The 17,345-nt window shown below is 43.7% G+C and overlaps 1 long non-coding RNA gene across 13 annotated transcripts in view; it reads right to left on the bottom strand.

Moving 5' to 3' along the window:
* LOC118089812 (uncharacterized) overlaps positions 1 to 17,345 on the bottom strand; it is a 256,572-nt gene that overhangs the window by 75,982 nt on the left and 163,245 nt on the right. Inside the window, exon 6 of one of the 13 annotated variants that reach the window (XR_015951419.1) lies at positions 2,036 to 2,291. The exons of the other annotated variants lie outside the window; for them this stretch is intronic. This is a non-coding gene — a long non-coding RNA (uncharacterized LOC118089812). The remainder of the gene's footprint in view (positions 1 to 2,035; positions 2,292 to 17,345) is intronic. 13 annotated transcript variants of the gene reach the window in all.

The following is a 17,345-nucleotide window of genomic DNA, read 5'->3' as shown; positions in this document are numbered from 1 at the left end:
TTAAGTTGTACTGATCTTCAGACAGGGAAGTTACACTAAATCCAGACCCTTGCAAACTTCCCTTGCAAACCCTGACAGAAGTTCAAAGAGCAAATGCTGGCTCCCTTCTCCAGCAATAAATTGTATTTGTTGATTGTTACTGGGAAGCTATTACACTTAATTCCTGGTGAAGTACTATGTCCTCAAAAGACCCTGCTGTGACAAAAACTCTGCATTAGTACAGGATATGAGGATTCTGTGTCAACAAAGAAATATAAAAGGTGGTGGTGGAAACTGTTAAGTTCCATAGCAAAATTGGGATTCTAATTTTGCCCAAGATGATTCACCTGAACTGATCTTTCAAGAGAATAGTGCAGCCATTACTATTTAACAGTGCTGCACTTCATGGACAATGCAAATTCCCTGATTTAGACCATATTTTCTACAATTCTCTAAATTATTTATTTATTTTCCCTTTTTAGATTTTTTTTTAGATTTTATTCCATATTACATCACAATGCAATGCAAATATACCAAAGCCATCACCACAACATCCCCACCCCCACAAATATTTATCATTTAAATTTTCTAAATGCTTTGTATCCTACCATGGTTTCAGGACCAAACCAGCCTCGGTAGCCCTAGTAAACAATCTGTGGTAGGTGTTGATTCCTTGAGATCAAATCCCAGGATGCGAGGCAATGAAATTTGCTGCTCCAAAATGTGGCTTTTGGGTTCCCTCTCACCTGCCCTGCTATTTAACATCTTCATCAGGGCTGGGGAGCCTTGTGGCCCTCCAGATGTTGCTGGACTACAATTCCTATCACTCCTGATCATGAGGCATGCTGGAGAGCGCCAATGAAAGATGACATGCAACAACATCTAATGGTCCATCAATGATCTACACAAAACTGCCGACTGCATTCAGAGATTTGGGTTGTGACAACTCTGTGAATTCTTTCTCCCTTTTCCACCAGATTCTAATGAGGTGGTGGAAGCTGTGAGCCGGTGTCTCACATCACAGATGGAATGGATGTGGGCAAACAAATGTGAAACTTGTTCCATATAAAATGAAAATGTTGTTGCTTGGGTGTTCTGCTGAGCTGGAATTAGGTGTGAAGCCTGCTTTTGATGGGGATGTCCTTTCCTGGGGAACTGGGCTCACAGCCTGATAGTTTCCCTGGATCTGGCACCAATGCCTGATGCCCAGGAGACATCTTCAGCAACAGAGCCTTTGGCTGCCTTCTGCTCACCTTGCAATATGATGTTCAATAGTTTCTTTCCACCTACCACGGCAATTATAATCTAGGCCTACAATGTCATTGAGACGCAGGTGGCGCTGTGGTCTAAACCACTGAGCCTCTTGGGCTTGCTGATCAGAAGGTTGGTGGTTCAAATCCCTGTGATGATGTGAGCTCTCGTTGCTCGGTCCTAGCTCCTGCCAACCTAGCAGTTCAAAAGCACATCAAAGTTCAAGGAGATAAATAGGTACCACTAGCAATCAGGTTTTGTAAGGTTTTGCGGTTAGGTATTGGGTGACCTTCTGATGGGGGAGGGGAGGCCTGGCCATCGCCTGCCCCTCCATGCTTAGGTGTATTCCGTTAAAGGAATCCGGGGGTATGGATCTTGTCCGAAGCCCGGGGCGGGGCTAGGGCCATACCATGACCCTTTCGGGAACCCAAGGGGGAGCGCGAGTTGGTTTGCATCGACGGGGCTCCCCCTACTGGTGGTTTACCCTACCAGACTTCCTGCACAGCGGGCAGGAGTCAGATATAGCCTGGTCTACTCAATGCCTAAGCCAATATTGCTCACATTCTGTAACCAATAAAGTTGTGGCCTAAATTTGGCCAATAACATTAACCTTATATTGTAGCCTGTGTCTTAGTGTTTTTATTCCTCCTTGGGGGGTGGTTAAGGGGTCTCGACAGATAACTCCCTCGGCCTGTAAAGCGAGGTGAGCACCGCAACCCCAGAATCGTCTGCGACTGGACTTAACTGTCCGGGGTCCTTTAACTTTACCTTTTACAGTGTCATTCATTACGTGGATTCTATTTACCTCAGAGGATGAGTGATTCACTAAAGGTACACCCGGATAAAAAAAGCATGATCTCTCTATTTGAAGTATGATGAACACCTTTGTTTGGCTTCTGCCTTTTGAAGCTTGGGCTGCTGTTGGCATCCTGTTCTTCTCTCCTCCAGCCAAGCAGACCTCTCTGGTTAATGAAGACCAAGGAAGAGGAGGCAAACTTCAGCACATCCACTCTCGAGTCGTTCTTTACAGTCAGATTTTGATTCAAGCGTTTTCTGGAAGACTGGGATTGAAAACAAACAGCCGTGTTCCTTAGGAAGGAAATATGATCTGACTGTGTCAGGAAAGGGAAACTGTTTGGAAGTCTAGACTGTCCCCTTCCCCTCCCAGGCTCTCCTCCTCCAGAGTGTTTTCATTTATTCCTATAAAGGGGGGGGATTGAGATAGTGCAAGACCATTTCTCCCTCCACTTGTCATCAAGAGACAAAGCTGTTTGATGCCACTGCAACTCAGGTGCAGCTGAAGCATGAAGAAGGGAAAGAGGAGGCGAGTCAGGAGAATTAAGGAACGAGGTCTGGAATGAATGGAACTTAATGTACAGAATTGTGTGGAATCAAATGGCAAGGAATCAAACCAAAGACATCAAAGGGAAGAAACCAAGTCAGGAAGCAAAACAGGAAGCAGCTAGCTTGCAACTAAAGTAACTAACAGCAAGTTGGTTTGTATTCACAGCACAATAAACAAAACAAGGCTAAAATCAGCCCTATGGGATAGGATAGTGCAGGCTAATGTGGGTGGGAAGCCCATGTGAATGAAGAAATCATAAATACTGTTAGTGAAGAACAAACATCACCAGTGATCACTGACAAATAGAGTAAATACAATAATACCCTGCACTTACATAGCTCTTTATTGCATCCAGATAACTTTCACATACATTATCTCAGTAAGCAACACGACAACCCTGTAAGGTTGGTCCTCATTAGTGCAGCTGGGAAACAAGGAAATAACAGTTCGTCTTGGGCCAGGAAGAGAATTCTTTACTGTAGTGAATCAGGGCACGCACCCTTTTCTCACTGTGCTCTATCAACTTTCAAATCCAATGGCAGCAAAGAAAGGATGCTTAATGCTGCCAGGCAGGCGCAGAGAATAGCAGATCAATAAAATGGATTTAGCAGAGTTTATGAAAAATCCAGGGCGAGGAGAACACAAGGCAGAAAGGGACACTTGAAGGCCAGAAGAATGTTGTTGTTGTTGTTGTTGTTGTTGTTGTTGTTGTTGTTGTTGTTGTTGTTGTTGTTTATTTAATCGCTTCTATCCTGCTTTTCCTTGTGCCCCAAGTGGTTGAGAGATGCTCAGGAGAAAAGAAAAGAAAGGCCAAAGTATATCTTCTAGGCAGAATCTCAAAGAGGACGGCAAGTAAATGTTCTCACAAGGCAAAAGACCTTGGAAGACATATATAGTCACACATGAGCTTCAGACCTAAAAGGAGAATAAGCAATTCAGCTATTAACTGTACTGGAGAGAGAGAGAGAGAGAGAGAGAGAGAGAGACTTCAACAGTTGTTTTTGTCATCTTGTTAATTCTTTCAGGAAGATGTGAGCAGAGAAAACTGAACATACTATTCTATTGGCTCATAGCATTACAGTCATTTGTAATGCCCCAGATTAGCTTCCCAGAAACAGGCAATGGAATTGGGTACTTTATGAGACAATATCATACTATTGCAACATGCATTTCGTTTAGTGGCAGATCTCAACCAAACACCTAAAATATGCGCTCTAAGTAAGCAATGCTTTAGAACTGCTTTGAAATACTGTTCTGGTTGCATGTGTCTTATCTTCATGTGTTCAAACAAATGCCCTTAAAATATGCTGCCAATGTGGTGGTTTCGTGGAAGTTGTAAAACAGAGTGAGGAAAACAGGGTTTCTGTTACACACTAGTCTAGCCACATTAGCAGGCCAGAACATGCAGGCATGTTTATACATATTACAGACCCATTTACCTGTAGCTAACTGCTGACTATATCCCCAATTGCCCTTTGTCTTCTGGTTCCAAATAAACCAAGGGCTGAACTTCATGGTACCATTGCAACACTGAGCATTCTGTTTTGTACTGCCATTATTAAATGCTATGAGGCTGTTTCAAATTTGGGGCATCTTCAATTAATTCTAAACTAGGAAAGCGCTGAGACAAATCCTCTGCCCGTGAGCCTGACAATACTGTGCCAATATTTTTTTTTAATATAAAATGTTTAAAAATGGCACGCAACTAAGTCAATGAGGTTTAGGAGGTCAATTTTCGTTTGGTAAACAAGGTTAGCAAATTGCAACAAAGCTGTCCAACCGCAGTAATCAGCATCTGGGTAAATGGCACCCGCTCACTCTCTCCCTGTTGATAGGCTATTAAATAGAAATAGCTATTTAACTGAACCGTCTTCTGAAGAACAGGCTTAAACAAATTCAGTTTATGGCACCACTAAGTCTTCCTTTCAGGTCAAAAGCACAACATCATATGTATATGAACAAATACCAGAAGCTGAACCTGAGTTCTTTGTGAGAGACTTTTGACAAGTTTTATTACAAAATGCAATCAACGAGGCTGAAATCTGAGTTGAAGGCCAGTATGCTGGCAGGGGTGGGGGTGGGGAGATGCACCATATTACTATAGCTTCCCTCCCCACAAATGCATTACCCCTTCTAGAAAAAAGATACAGGTAGCCTACTCCTGGAGGTGGGCTTGTCATTTTCCACTTCAAATGACAACCACAGAGGCTGCATTGTGTAAGGAAAGGAAAATAAACCTGCCGCATAGAAGCAAGCAGCTACATATAATGCGTATTTCTGAACTTGCACACATAGGACAATACAGTGGAACCTCGGTTTATGAACACCTCGGTTTATGAATTTTCGGTTTATGAACGCTGTGGACCCATCTGGAACGAATTAATTCATTTTCCATTACTTTCAATGAGAAAGTTCGCTTCAGTTTATGAACACTTCAGTTTATGAACAGACTTCCGGAACCAATTACACCCATGCTTCAGTTTATGAATGCTTCAGTTTAAGTACTCCGCGGACCCGCCTGGAACGGATTAATACACTTTCCATTACTTTCAATGGGAAAGTTCGCTTCAGTTTATGAACGCTTCAGTTTAAGAACTCTGTGGACTGTCTGGAACAGATTAATCCACTTTCCATTACTTTCAATGGGAAAGTTCGCTTCAGTTTATGAACGCTTCAGTTTATGAACAGACTTCCGGAACCAATTGTGTTCATAAACCGAGGTACCACTGTATTAGAAACAGAAGTAGGTGCGTATGTTTAACCTGGTTGTATGCAAAGAAAAGTGGAAATGACGTATGGACAGAAGACAAATTTGTGGCCAGCGGTCTTTTATTACAAACCAGGAGTAACCCATTTTTAAAAGAAACAAATGGTACAACGTTTTCAATAATTTTCCAGGTTATGCTCTTAACTGGAAAAGGGCAGGGAATGTGTATTTGTGAACCACAACAGCCACAGAAAATTCCGTAGGTCATGGAAAAATTTTGAACTCAGAGAGGGAAAAATCAGACCTGGTTATGATTGAGTAAAGCATTCAATACATGTTCAAGCAATTGCTTGGCTGAATCCAAAGGTCACTCACAAGACCAAATTCCTAGAAGGAGGCTCAGATTGTTGTTGACTAAAAAAAAAAAAGCTTAAGCCCCACGTCAAGGTTTATGAGAGGTTAGGCCACCTCGCAAGCAGCTCTGACAGCTTGAGGAAGGCATCTGCTCTTTCACAGTGCAAAATGCTGAAATATTTGTTGATATATATGATATGTGAAAATCTCTGGGTATTCTCCAAATTCATGAGGTTTATCAGTGGCATGTGCCTGACCATTACTCTAAAAAAATAAATAATTCAAATGCCTTATATTGTAGGGTCACACAAGCAATGATTTACTCATGGCCAAGGAACAAATAATTCAATAAATGTCTTTACAGCTGGTTAAATGCTGAAACAGAATGAGGCATTGAGTAAGTGCAACTGCAGCAGCCAAGGAGAACACTCTGTCATATGAGAGTTCTTACACTGCAAGACACAAGAGAACCCAATTGCTCCTCTGTTGTTAATTGACCCTTTAATGCCATACACATTTGAGATCATCATAGTCCTCAGTTTTCCTATGCTGATTTGGTTATAGAGGATTTGTAGTTTGCGCAATTAATAAAACACAGCTAGGTTTGCGTGAGGTCAAGTGAACAAATGAATCACTGAACAGAAGGGAGTCCTGAATGCAGAGAAATTTATTCAGAGAACAAGGGTTCTCCAAACTGGAGTCTAACTTAGCCCTGAAAACTCTACCTTCCCATTTTTGCCCTTGCAAAACAGTAATTAATGTCATATTGTGGAATGCAATCTTAAGGTTCTCTCGGGGGGGGGGGGGATCTCTAATAAAACAGACATAAATATTAATGCAGCTATTCCGGATAACACTCCATTCTTCTGCTGGGTAGTTGGCTAGCATGTCTCTCCTACAATGTTTCAGGAACAGGAAGGGGGGGGGAAGTATTGACATCTGAATACTAAAATGTTGTGGGCAGGATTCACCTAAGATGCCCCATCAGCAGAAGTCCTGCACAAGGACTTCCCCAGCGAGCTCCCCCAATCTGACTCGGGGGTAGATATAACCCCCAGGACAGTGTGCAGGGGTAGCAGAGGGGCAATAATTCTGTCCGGCAAATTCTTGCACGGACAGAACGTTTGTAATAGCGTGACGCTGAATTCTACCCTGAGCATGTAATCTCTGTTTGGTTTTTACACAAGAACCTCAAAGTAAAAACAGCTAGATAAAACTGAAACAACATTAAAGAATACTGTAGTGCGGTTTATTTCTCTCTCTTTGAAAGCAACCAGTGAGATTTCAAAAGGCTGGCCCAAGCAATTTTGTACTTGCATTCAGATGGAGACTTGACCTGCGCAAGGGACAAGTCCCACATTAATCTTTGCTAGCCCAAATGGACTAGCAGGATCAATGCGAGTAGTCCAGTGAGGGACTGTCAAGTCAAAACCCTGTGCTGCTCAATACCTCTTTTGTCACCCAGGACTTCTTTCCCCACTTCCTATTTACTACAGCAGTAGAAAACCATCACAGGTACAGATCTTGGCCGTCAAGCCACTATAACAGAGCCTGTCCCCTAACCTCTTAAGCAGGTGACATCACATCTCCACACATGCAAATCCTTAACACCACACAGTGGCTCTCACAAGCAGATATCTACAGCCCACCAAGAGAGGTTAGCAGGGGCTCTCTAAGTGGCCAGATGGCCCATCTATTTCATGGAGCAATTTGAGAACCACCAACTATAACTTGAAAGCCATGTGAAAATTTCTAGAAGACTTAATTAGGGTTTTGTTTGGTGTTTGTTTGTTAACACCGTTTCAGTTGACTTTCTTCAAACAGCTCTTCAGATGCTCTTCAAAACAAGAGGAGTTAAACACTACGAGGAATCAGTTTTAAAACCAGCAATGTGGCCCACAGCAGTGTAAATGTGAACAGGGGGGGGAACCCAAAGAAATTTGACGTTGTTTCCTTAGCAGTGGTGGTTTGAGTAACTAATATTCCATCGCTTAAATCAGCACCATAAATACTTAAAACCAGAAGGAGGGGGGAAATGCTGGAACAAAAATACACTCTGAAACATTCCCATCTTCGTGGCAGCAAAGTGTAGAGGGAGAATCACTACCTTTCTCTCACCATGACAAATGTCATGTTAAACCCTTTGCTGAAGGAACAGGGGATCCACTATGCCCTCATTAGGGAGTTGTTCACGTGTGTTTCCCCCAGTGTGCGACTCTACAGAGGTCATGACGATGAACTCATGCTCCCTTCTTGCTCTGCTTCTGCCTTAACATGGGAAGCAAGCAACACTCGATTTCCCCTTACTACCTTCCCAGTTGACTTCCGAAGCACAAAGATAGCAGTGCAGGTTGAAATCTGGGGGGTCCCTGAGCTTGTTTGGAGGTTCTAGCAGGGGAGCGCAGCTATCGTATACCCTTGACCAAAGAACGGTATACTCCTTCTATCTGGGATGGTCGTCCTCTTCCACCGAGTGTATAGCGTTGGGAGGAACGCGGTGAGGGAGAAGGGGACACCCGCCTAGCCAGCCAGATCAGCTGAATCAACCCTGGCGATCAATGGGGTGACAGATGTTGCAGCCAGTTCACCTCACATTGTATTTAATTGTAAGATTTTGTTTTTTGTATAATATATTTGATATATTTTTGATTTGTTCGTTTGATTTGTATGTGTTTAATTTTTAAATTTAAATAAAGATTTTAAAAAAAATTTAAAAAAGAAATCTGTGAGTACCACACATAACATTGCAGTAAAAGTGAGGAAATTTGTGTTTGTTTGTTTTTCTTCTCTCTCTCTCTCTCTTTACAGCTTCTGTGCAACATGTGAAACAGTTCTGAGGCAAGTTGCATTTCACAGCTATAACAGCTGATATTTTTGTTGTTTTTTTTAAAAAAGCAATATATGATGTACTTTTTAAGGAATTTATCTCAACAAATTGTTGCCTTGAGATCTTGGGTATTCTGCAGTGCAGAGTCCACAAGCACAAGGTTTCTTAGAACATAATCTATTTAAAACTGTGCAATCCTGAACTAGGGCTACTAAGTTCAATACTATCAGGAACAAAAACAAAAACATTCTTCCAGTAGCACCTTAGAAACCAACTAAGTTTGTCATTGGTATGAGCTTTCGTGCGCATGCACACTTCTTCAGATACAGTGGTACCTCGGTTTATGAACACAATTGGTTCCGGAAGTCTGTTCATAAACTGAAGCGAACTTTCCCACTGAAAGTATTGGAAAGTGGATTAATCCGTTCCAGACAGGTCCGCGGAGTACTCAACCTGAAGCGTACTTAACCCGAAGCATGGGTGTAATTGGTTCCGGAAGTCTGTTCATAAACTGAAGCGTTCATAAACTGAAGTGAACTTTCCCATTGAAAGTAATGGAAAATGAATTAATCCGTTCCAGATGGGTCCACAGCGTTCGTAAACCAAAAATTCATAAACCGAGGTGTTCATAAACCGAGGTTCCACTGTACACTGAAACAGAAGTCTCCAGACCCTTATGTATAGTCAGAGGGTGGGGAGGGGTAGTCTCAGGAAAGCATACATAGGATTGCTGCCTGAATGCTATCCGGGGGAAAGGAGAACATCAATGAGATATTGTGTTACCGTGTTTCCCCTTTTTAAATACGTAGTCAAAAAGTAAGCCATGGCAGCATTTTTTAGCTTTAGTGAAATATAAGGCACCCCCCGAAAATAAGGCATGCCGTGTAGAACGAGACCGCCGAGCGCTCCAGCCAGCCAGCGGGACCCAGGCAGCCAGAGGGGCCTGGAACCGGCTGCTGCTGCAGCAGCGAGCGCACGGAGCGCCCGAGCCAGCAGCCTGGCCTCTCTTTTTTTTGCCTGCCTGAGGCGGCCTGCCGCCCCGCCACCGGAACCGACGGCTGCAGAGGGGAGCGCTCCGCAGCGCTGGGCGGAGCGCAGCGGCCTGGCCTCTTTTTTTCTTTTTTGCCTGGAACCAGCAGCTACAGAGCGAAGCGCTCCACAGCGCCGAGCGCTTGGAACGCCCTGCAGCATCGGGCGGAGCACAGCGGCCTGGCCTCTTTAAATTTTTTTGCCTGCCGCCTCGCCACCGGCAGCTGCAGAGCAGAGCGCTCCGCAGCGCCGAGCGCTTGGAACGCCCTGCAACAGCCTGACCTCTTTTTTTCCTTTTTTGCCTGCCGCCCCGCCACCGGCAGCTGCAGAGCAGAGCGCTCCGCAGCGCCGAGCGCTTGGAACGCCCTGCAACAGCATGACCTCTTTTTTCCTTTTTTGCCTGCCGCCCCGCCACCGGAACCGGCAGCTGCAGAGCGGAGCGCTCTGCAGCCCCGAGCGCTCGTAACGCCCTGCAGCCCCGGGCGGAGCGCAGCGGCCTGGCCTCTTTATTTTTATTTTTTTTGCCTGCCGCCCCGCCACCGGCAGCTGCAGAGCAGAGCGCTCCGCAGCGCCGAGCGCTTGGAACGCCCTGCAACAGCGTGACCTCTTTTTTTCCTTTTTTGCCTGCCGCCCCACCACCGGCAGCTGCAGAGCGCTCCACAGCGCCGAGCGCTTGGAACGCCCTGCAACAGCCTGACCTCTTTTTTTCCTTTTTTGCCTGCCGCCCCGCCACCGGCAGCTGCAGAGCAGAGCGCTCCGCAGCGCCGAGCGCTTGGAACGCCCTGCAACAGCCTGACCTCTTTTTTTCCTTTTTTGCCTGCCGCCCCGCCACCGGAACCGGCAGCTGCAGAGCGGAGCGCTCTGCAGCCCCGAGCGCTCGTAACGCCCTGCAGCGCCGGGCGGAGCGCAGCGGCCTGGCCTCTTTATTTTTATTTTTTTTGCCTGCCGCCGTGCCACCGGCAGCTGCAGAGCAGAGCGCTCCGCAGCGCCGAGCGCTCGGAACACCCTGAAGCAGCCTGACCTCTTTTTCCCCTTTTTTTCCTGCCGCCCCACCACCGGAACCGGCAGCTGCAGAGAGGAGCGCTCTGCAGCCCCGAGCGCTCGTAACGCCCTGCAGCCCTGGGCGGAGCGCAGCGGCCTGGCCTCTTTTTTTTCTTTCTTGCCTGCCGCCCCACCACCGAAACAGGCAGCTGCAGAGCGGAGCGCTCCACAACGCCGAGCGCTCGGAACGCCCTGCAGCGTCGGGCGGAGCGCAGCGGCCTGGCCTCTTTATTTTTATTTTTTTTGCCTGCTGCCCCGCCACCGGCAGCTGCAGAGCAGAGCGCTCCGCAGCGCCAAGCACTCGGAATGCCCTGCAGCGACCTGGCCTCTTTTTTTCTTTTTTGCCTGCCGCCCCACCACCAGAACAGGCAGCTACAGAGAGGAGCGCCCAGCAGCGCCGGGCGGAGCGCTGAGCCAGCGGCCTGCTGCCTTGGTGCCTGGAACCGGCTGCTGCTGCAGCGCCGCACAGAGCGCCCAGCAGCACCCCGAGCCAGCTGCCTGGCCCCTCCGAGGAGGCCTTAAGGTACAAGACATCCCCTGAAAATAAGACACCGTGTGTTTTTTTGAGGAAAAAAAGAATAAGACGGTGTCTTAAAAAAGGGGAAACACGGTAGTAGGTTGCAAAGCATTTCAGGTTGTGGCTAATGTATTAATTCCATTTCAAACATTGTGCAAAATAGACCCGCAAGCAATCTGAGACTATTACCTCCATTTTATCATTATTGCTATGGCATAGAAATCTCTCTTTAGCTGTTTGAAGCTGCTAAAACACCATCATGCCTGTCTATTGGCTACATTGGTTGGGGCTGTAGAGACTAATACTGTATGCAAATTATAATAATTAGTTATGTTTTTAAGTGTCAGGCTGCTATGCTTCAGAGGTGTTGAGTGGGTGGGTGTTTAAAATTCATCTTGTTGTTTGCCCTGTGTCCCCTTACCTAGCTTTCAATGGGGTGGGGGTGGGGGGGAGTTCTACATTTCTGTTTTCCACAATATATTTTTTTAATAATTAAAATTGAGTTTATTTATCAATTAAAAACATACACAATAATAGAAACACCAACATATAAAGAAAATATAAAATATAAACACAAATTAACATTAAATCAAATTAACGTAAACACAAATAAACACAAATTAGCAATAAACAATAAACTATAATATAAAGTAAATATAAAATATAAACACAAATTAACAGTAACCCAAATTAATGATAAAATATGAACACAAATTAACAATAAACCATAAACCAAAAATCTACTCAAAATGAATTCGAACATACTTCTTCCAAATTAGATCCCTATCCCCACCCCCCTCCACCACCAGTGACTTCCAGCCTCTCCTATATTCTGCCTTGTATTTACTTAGCTAATTGCATACCTTTCCCCCTATAATTCCCTATTACTTTCTTAATTTTGTACCCTTCATATTTCTGCTACAAGATTAGCTTTTTCCACCTGTTTCTTTAAATATTGTTTAAAGGAGATCCAATCCTTCCCTACTTCTTCTTCACTCAACCCCTTTGCTACCCCAACTTTAATTGCCGACTTTTGATATACCATTAACTTTGTAAGCCAATCTTCTTTACTCGGAACTTTGTCACTTTTCCAATTCTTTGCTATCAGAAGTCTCCCCACTACAGTTGCATACATCAGAACACATCTGTCTCTTGCTTTGATCTCTTCTTTTCATAGCTGCCAAGTTTTCCCTTTTCTTGCGAGGAAGCCTATTCAGCATAAGGGAAAATCCCTTTAAAAAAGGGATAACTTGGCAGCTATGCTTCTTTTAACATCCCCAAAAGGAATATTTCAGGATCTTTTTTGAAAGAATATTTGACTATCTTTTTTAGTTCTTTATAGATTTCATTCCAAAAATTTTTGATTCCTTTGCAATGCCACCAGACATGTATGTAAGTACCTACCTCCTCCTTACATCTCCAACACAAATTATTATTTCCTTTATACATTTTCGCCAATCTTGACGGTGTGAGGTGCCACCTATATTGCATCTTATAAACATTTTATTTTAAATCGTAATTTGAAATATATTTTATATCCCAATTCCACAATTTTTCCCAGTCATCAATTAAAATTACCTTCCCCAAATCCTGTGCCCATTTGATCATTACTTCCTTAGTTTGTTCATCTTTTGTGGCCCACTCCAATAACAATTCATACAATTTTTTATATATTTCCCACTTCATTCTATTGGTGTGTGTGTGTGTTTTGGGGGGGGGGGACAACACAATAAATAGCAGAACCAGAGTTTCCTCTATTGCTAATCAGTGTAGATGTTGTAATTTCATGCTTTAACATATATCTTCACATTGCTATTGAACAGATATTGTTCACCAGAAGCCTTCATTTCTTAAAAATAAGCCTGCATCTCTCTTGTGTGTCTGTGTGCATACTCATGCTCACCTTTATGCAAGCAAATTCTTCACATGGGATAGCAGTTTCCAAGATAGCAATGGGTGAGAAATGTGATTCAGTTCACCCAATTCACACTTTCCAAAACAATGCATGTACATTACACAGCCATCCAATAAAATTCATATTTCTGTGGATTTTTGCTCCAGCCACAGAATGCATAGAAAAATGCATTACTGTGGGGCAAAATGTGCGTAAAAATGCACATTTTAGTGAAAATAACACACGAGACTATATTATATATAGGGAAATTGCTTTTTCAAAATGGGTATATTGGGCAGAATTGCATACAAAAATACGTATATTAGGAGAAATTCACACATGTATTTTCAGGGGGACTTTTATAAAAAGATAAAACTGATGCAGAACTGAGCAGAAGATACAGAAAAAATAGAAGTGTGAGAGAAACTGAAACTGATAGATTCACCAGTCCCTGTTCCAGTATCCCTGACCTGCAAGGATGGTGCGAGCAGTACATGCAGAATGATTCCAGCAGAATACGAAAGACAGTGGGGGGGGTGCCATTGTGCTGAATCCTCCAGCTGCCTTGCATGAAAAAGCAACCACCAAGAATAGCATATGGGACTTGCAGAAGGGAGAAAAGGATTTCTTTAAAGGCCTTCAGAGAAATTCCTACTAGGGGGGCCAGAAGACTGGGTGGTTAACCACACGTACTTCTTTTTTAATTATAAAATACATGAGAATGCTTGTTATGTAGACATCCAGTCAGACCCAATTCTCCCAGCGGACAGATAGGAGAGCTTTTTAGGCAGTAGGCATATTATTAGGTGCTTCTCATACAGGTGTTAGCTACCTTCCCCCTATTGGCCTTCCTAGTGATGTTTTGAATTATTTAAGATGGGGAAGCATAACAGAATTTAAATTATTAGTATTAGTATTAACCAACAACTCTCGCCACTGCCAGCCTTTACAATCCAGAACGAATTGGATATCTTGTTTTTGCAGCATGTAAAGTCAGAAACTGAACAAAGCAAATCCCTTTTCAAGGGCAATTGTGATGATGGCTTTCGGTTAGTTTAAAAGAGAATTAAAAGAGAGGGGAAGGAAAAAAATTCTAAATTCCACAGCTTCGCCACATCAAAACACAATGAGTGATTACATATATACTTGGCACTGAGCTTACATCACTGTTTGTATGGTTTAGATACTCTAGAGAACGGCCTACATGGCGTGATAGCTTGTTGACCTCATGTAAATGATCTCATCGTGCAGAATGAGATCACGAGAATGTGATCAGCTCTGCTGCATTCATGTAAGCGGTTTTGCAGAGCTGACAGCTCACCCCAACATTATCACTGCTTGGGCAAGGGGGCAGAATAGAACAACACACCTAAACAAAACGGAGATGTCTCAGCCTTTAAAGGAACCATTTGACCCGCACATTCTAACTACCGTGATGAGAAGCCTCCCCCTAAGGGTCTCTGAACCAATCATGTGAGCGAAGTTAAAACACAAAGTTTCAAGATCAGATCTGGGACTCTATATAAAAAACTCGCTGAACAACAATGAGCTCATTGTGACTTCATTTCGGGCTGATAATTCTCTTCAGCCTATGAATAGTGAAAATTGGTTTCAAGGCAAGAGGAGGGGTGGGGGAAATACCCTCGGTTTCTCACACCTAACTAATTCTCTGCCTCAGGCCTTCCATTGCTGGGGCTGGTGTGCAACTTAATTCAGCATTTGGGAAGCATATGGTTGAGGGAGCACTGAAGTCCAATATGTTTTACAAAACCTGACAAAGAGAGACTTTTTTATCCAGGAGCAATTTACAGTGTTAATACTGCAGAGGTTAAAGACATTACAATGGTTTTCAATTCTCAATAGCTTAAGTCTCTCTTCCCCACCCCTTCCATACAACCACCACCCATTTCTGTAGCTGCCTATCATCCGTTCAGGAGTGATATACCTGGGAAATTTGCAAGGGCAACTTCAGGGCAAATATCAGGCCTTCTGAGCATGATATGCATGAATCAACTTTGTTTCTGGAAGATTTCCTAGGTGATATAACAATGCAGCGGACAATAGTTTTCACAGCGGCACAACAAACAATGACTTGGAAGGATCTTTGCATTGCAACAGTATGAGCAACTGAAAGGCACTGTCGGCTACTCTCTCCTCTGCTGGCCCCCCTACCCATTTGTAGGCATCCTTTTACTGCCCCAACCCCTTCCCCAAAGAAAGCTTGCTAGCCGAAACAAGAGAAGATAGGTAACGTGAAAAGGGGAGTAGGAATTAAGGCAACTGAAAAGGACAGCAGCATGCAACATATGCTTACCTGTGTGTCAGCCTCAGTAGGGGATGGACACTGCATTAGATATATAAGCTAGGTGCCAAGTGGCTCTTTAAACCAGGGTTGCAGTCGCCAAAACAAAATGCCTAGTTGCCATTTTTTCAATACAACTTTTTGGTTTCTGAAATTCATTTGGATTATGCAGATAAAATATAACCGATAGAATTCTACAGGATGGGTGGCTAGAGTGTGAAAACAGTCAAGATCCAAGGATCCCCAGGCATGCACCTCTAGATGGTGGAGAAGTCAGCCGCTATCCTGATGCACAAGCATCTTCACTTGGTCGCAAAGTGGGCAATAGGTAGCTGCAAAATGCGCTATGTGCCAGGCAAATTTTGAAAGCTGGGGGCACACCAAGTGAAGTTGGGGCAAAGCCCCTGCTGCAACTCCTATTCATACCAAGCCAGGGAGGAGAAGCCATCAATATTACATTGGCTCCATTTACCCTCATTCCAACTGTCAGGACCAAGCTGCTTCTTCCAGTCTTTCAGCTCCCCAACCTAAGCCTTGTAAGTACAGGATCCTAACAGTGGCTGTGAGAATGGCCCCATCCCACGTAACCTTCTTTTCAAAGGACAGTCCGTATTTGAAGGGGTATCAGAGGACAGTCATCCTTTAGAAGCAGAGCTTGATTTGAAGCTTTCCAGTCCAAGGCAAAAAAACCCAAAATAATAAGAAAGGAGAACAGGAGCATTGAAGTCACCCATCAACAACACTAGGACACCAGACTGAGCAGGCACACAGATAAAAAAATCAATCACAGTCTCCCCTACTACAGTGGCATGCATTGTATTGTTGTTGTTGTTGTTGTTGTTGTTGTTGTTGTTGTTGTTGTTGTTGCATTACAGCAATTATTTCCAAATTTGCATCTACAGATAAATATTAGCACATGTTGATTTTATGGAAAGCCACTTTCCTTGTTTGTAGCATGAGGGACTATAGAAGTGCAGGCAGGTCCCTCATGGGTGGTGAACCAAATGCCTTGCATGTCACCTTGCCAGAACAACAGGAAGTGCACCAGGTGGGGGATCATGGAACGCAGAAGGGCCCAATTTCAGGCCAAGAAAGACAGACTAGGCCCAAGCTCACTTTCAAGCCTTGTTGGGAAAAGTTGCTAACTAGAAGTCCTCTTTTATGCCTTCAAGTGGACTACATACTCTCAATCTAATGAAAGGGTAGCATGGGAGAAAGGACATGTACACTGCCTTGAGTTTGGTGGGGGAAGCAGGGGATGAAATTGTGACACACTTATAAATGAATGGAGCAGCAAGGATTCAAGCTGCATAGAAGAGTCCTGTGTGCATTGATGATCTACCAACGCAGCTGGTCCACTACAAATGGCATCACCTGAACCATTTTTTTATTTTATCCCAAATGAATAAGCACTGCACACACAGCTTCATGCACCACAGGGTGCTGTGACTTACTATTTCCAAATTGTAAAGAGGTTGAAAACGTTCAACAAGTGGAAAGAAACCTATTGTTTTCCCAATCTCCAGCAGTTCCCTTGACTCATGTCAATGTTATCATTGTACTATTGGAGCTGACAGGTATTGGCAAGAAAATGAGAGTATGGAAAGCCATTAGCCTGTGTCTGATTCGATACCCTTTCTTTTGTTGAATGGAAAAGAACAGCACAGTGCAATTCTGCACTATTACAGTAAGTCGAAAACCTGAAAACAATTTTATTTTTTGAAAAGAACTTTTCCTAGGTTTTCCAAACTAAGAAATAATGAGACCAATTCCTATGGCACATCATGCTACATTTTCCAGAAGTACAACAAATATTTACTATAAACAAGCAGCAGGCAAACTTCAGTAATGATTATTCAGGGAAGTCATAACCAACCTTTTCACCATTATTTTCCTTTTTTTTAAAAAAAACCAAATGACTTTTCCTGTTGCCCTGAATCATGGTGTATAGAAAACAAGCCTGAAAGATTTTAGCAACAGGAAAGAAAAAGATGCAGGAGGTTTGTTTTGCCAGCAGTGAATATGCAAACCTCACCCTCTCGTTCCCTACACCCAAAATACTTTTGCATATCCTGCCTGGTGTGGGAAATGTTCTGCAG

The sequence above is a fragment of the Zootoca vivipara genome, chromosome 8 (assembly GCF_965207765.1).
Source record: "Zootoca vivipara chromosome 8, rZooViv2.hap1.1, whole genome shotgun sequence".
Taxonomy (NCBI): Eukaryota; Metazoa; Chordata; class Lepidosauria; order Squamata; family Lacertidae; genus Zootoca; species Zootoca vivipara.
Note: the sequence above shows the minus strand (reverse complement) of the source record. Positions and strands in the feature narration are given on the sequence as shown.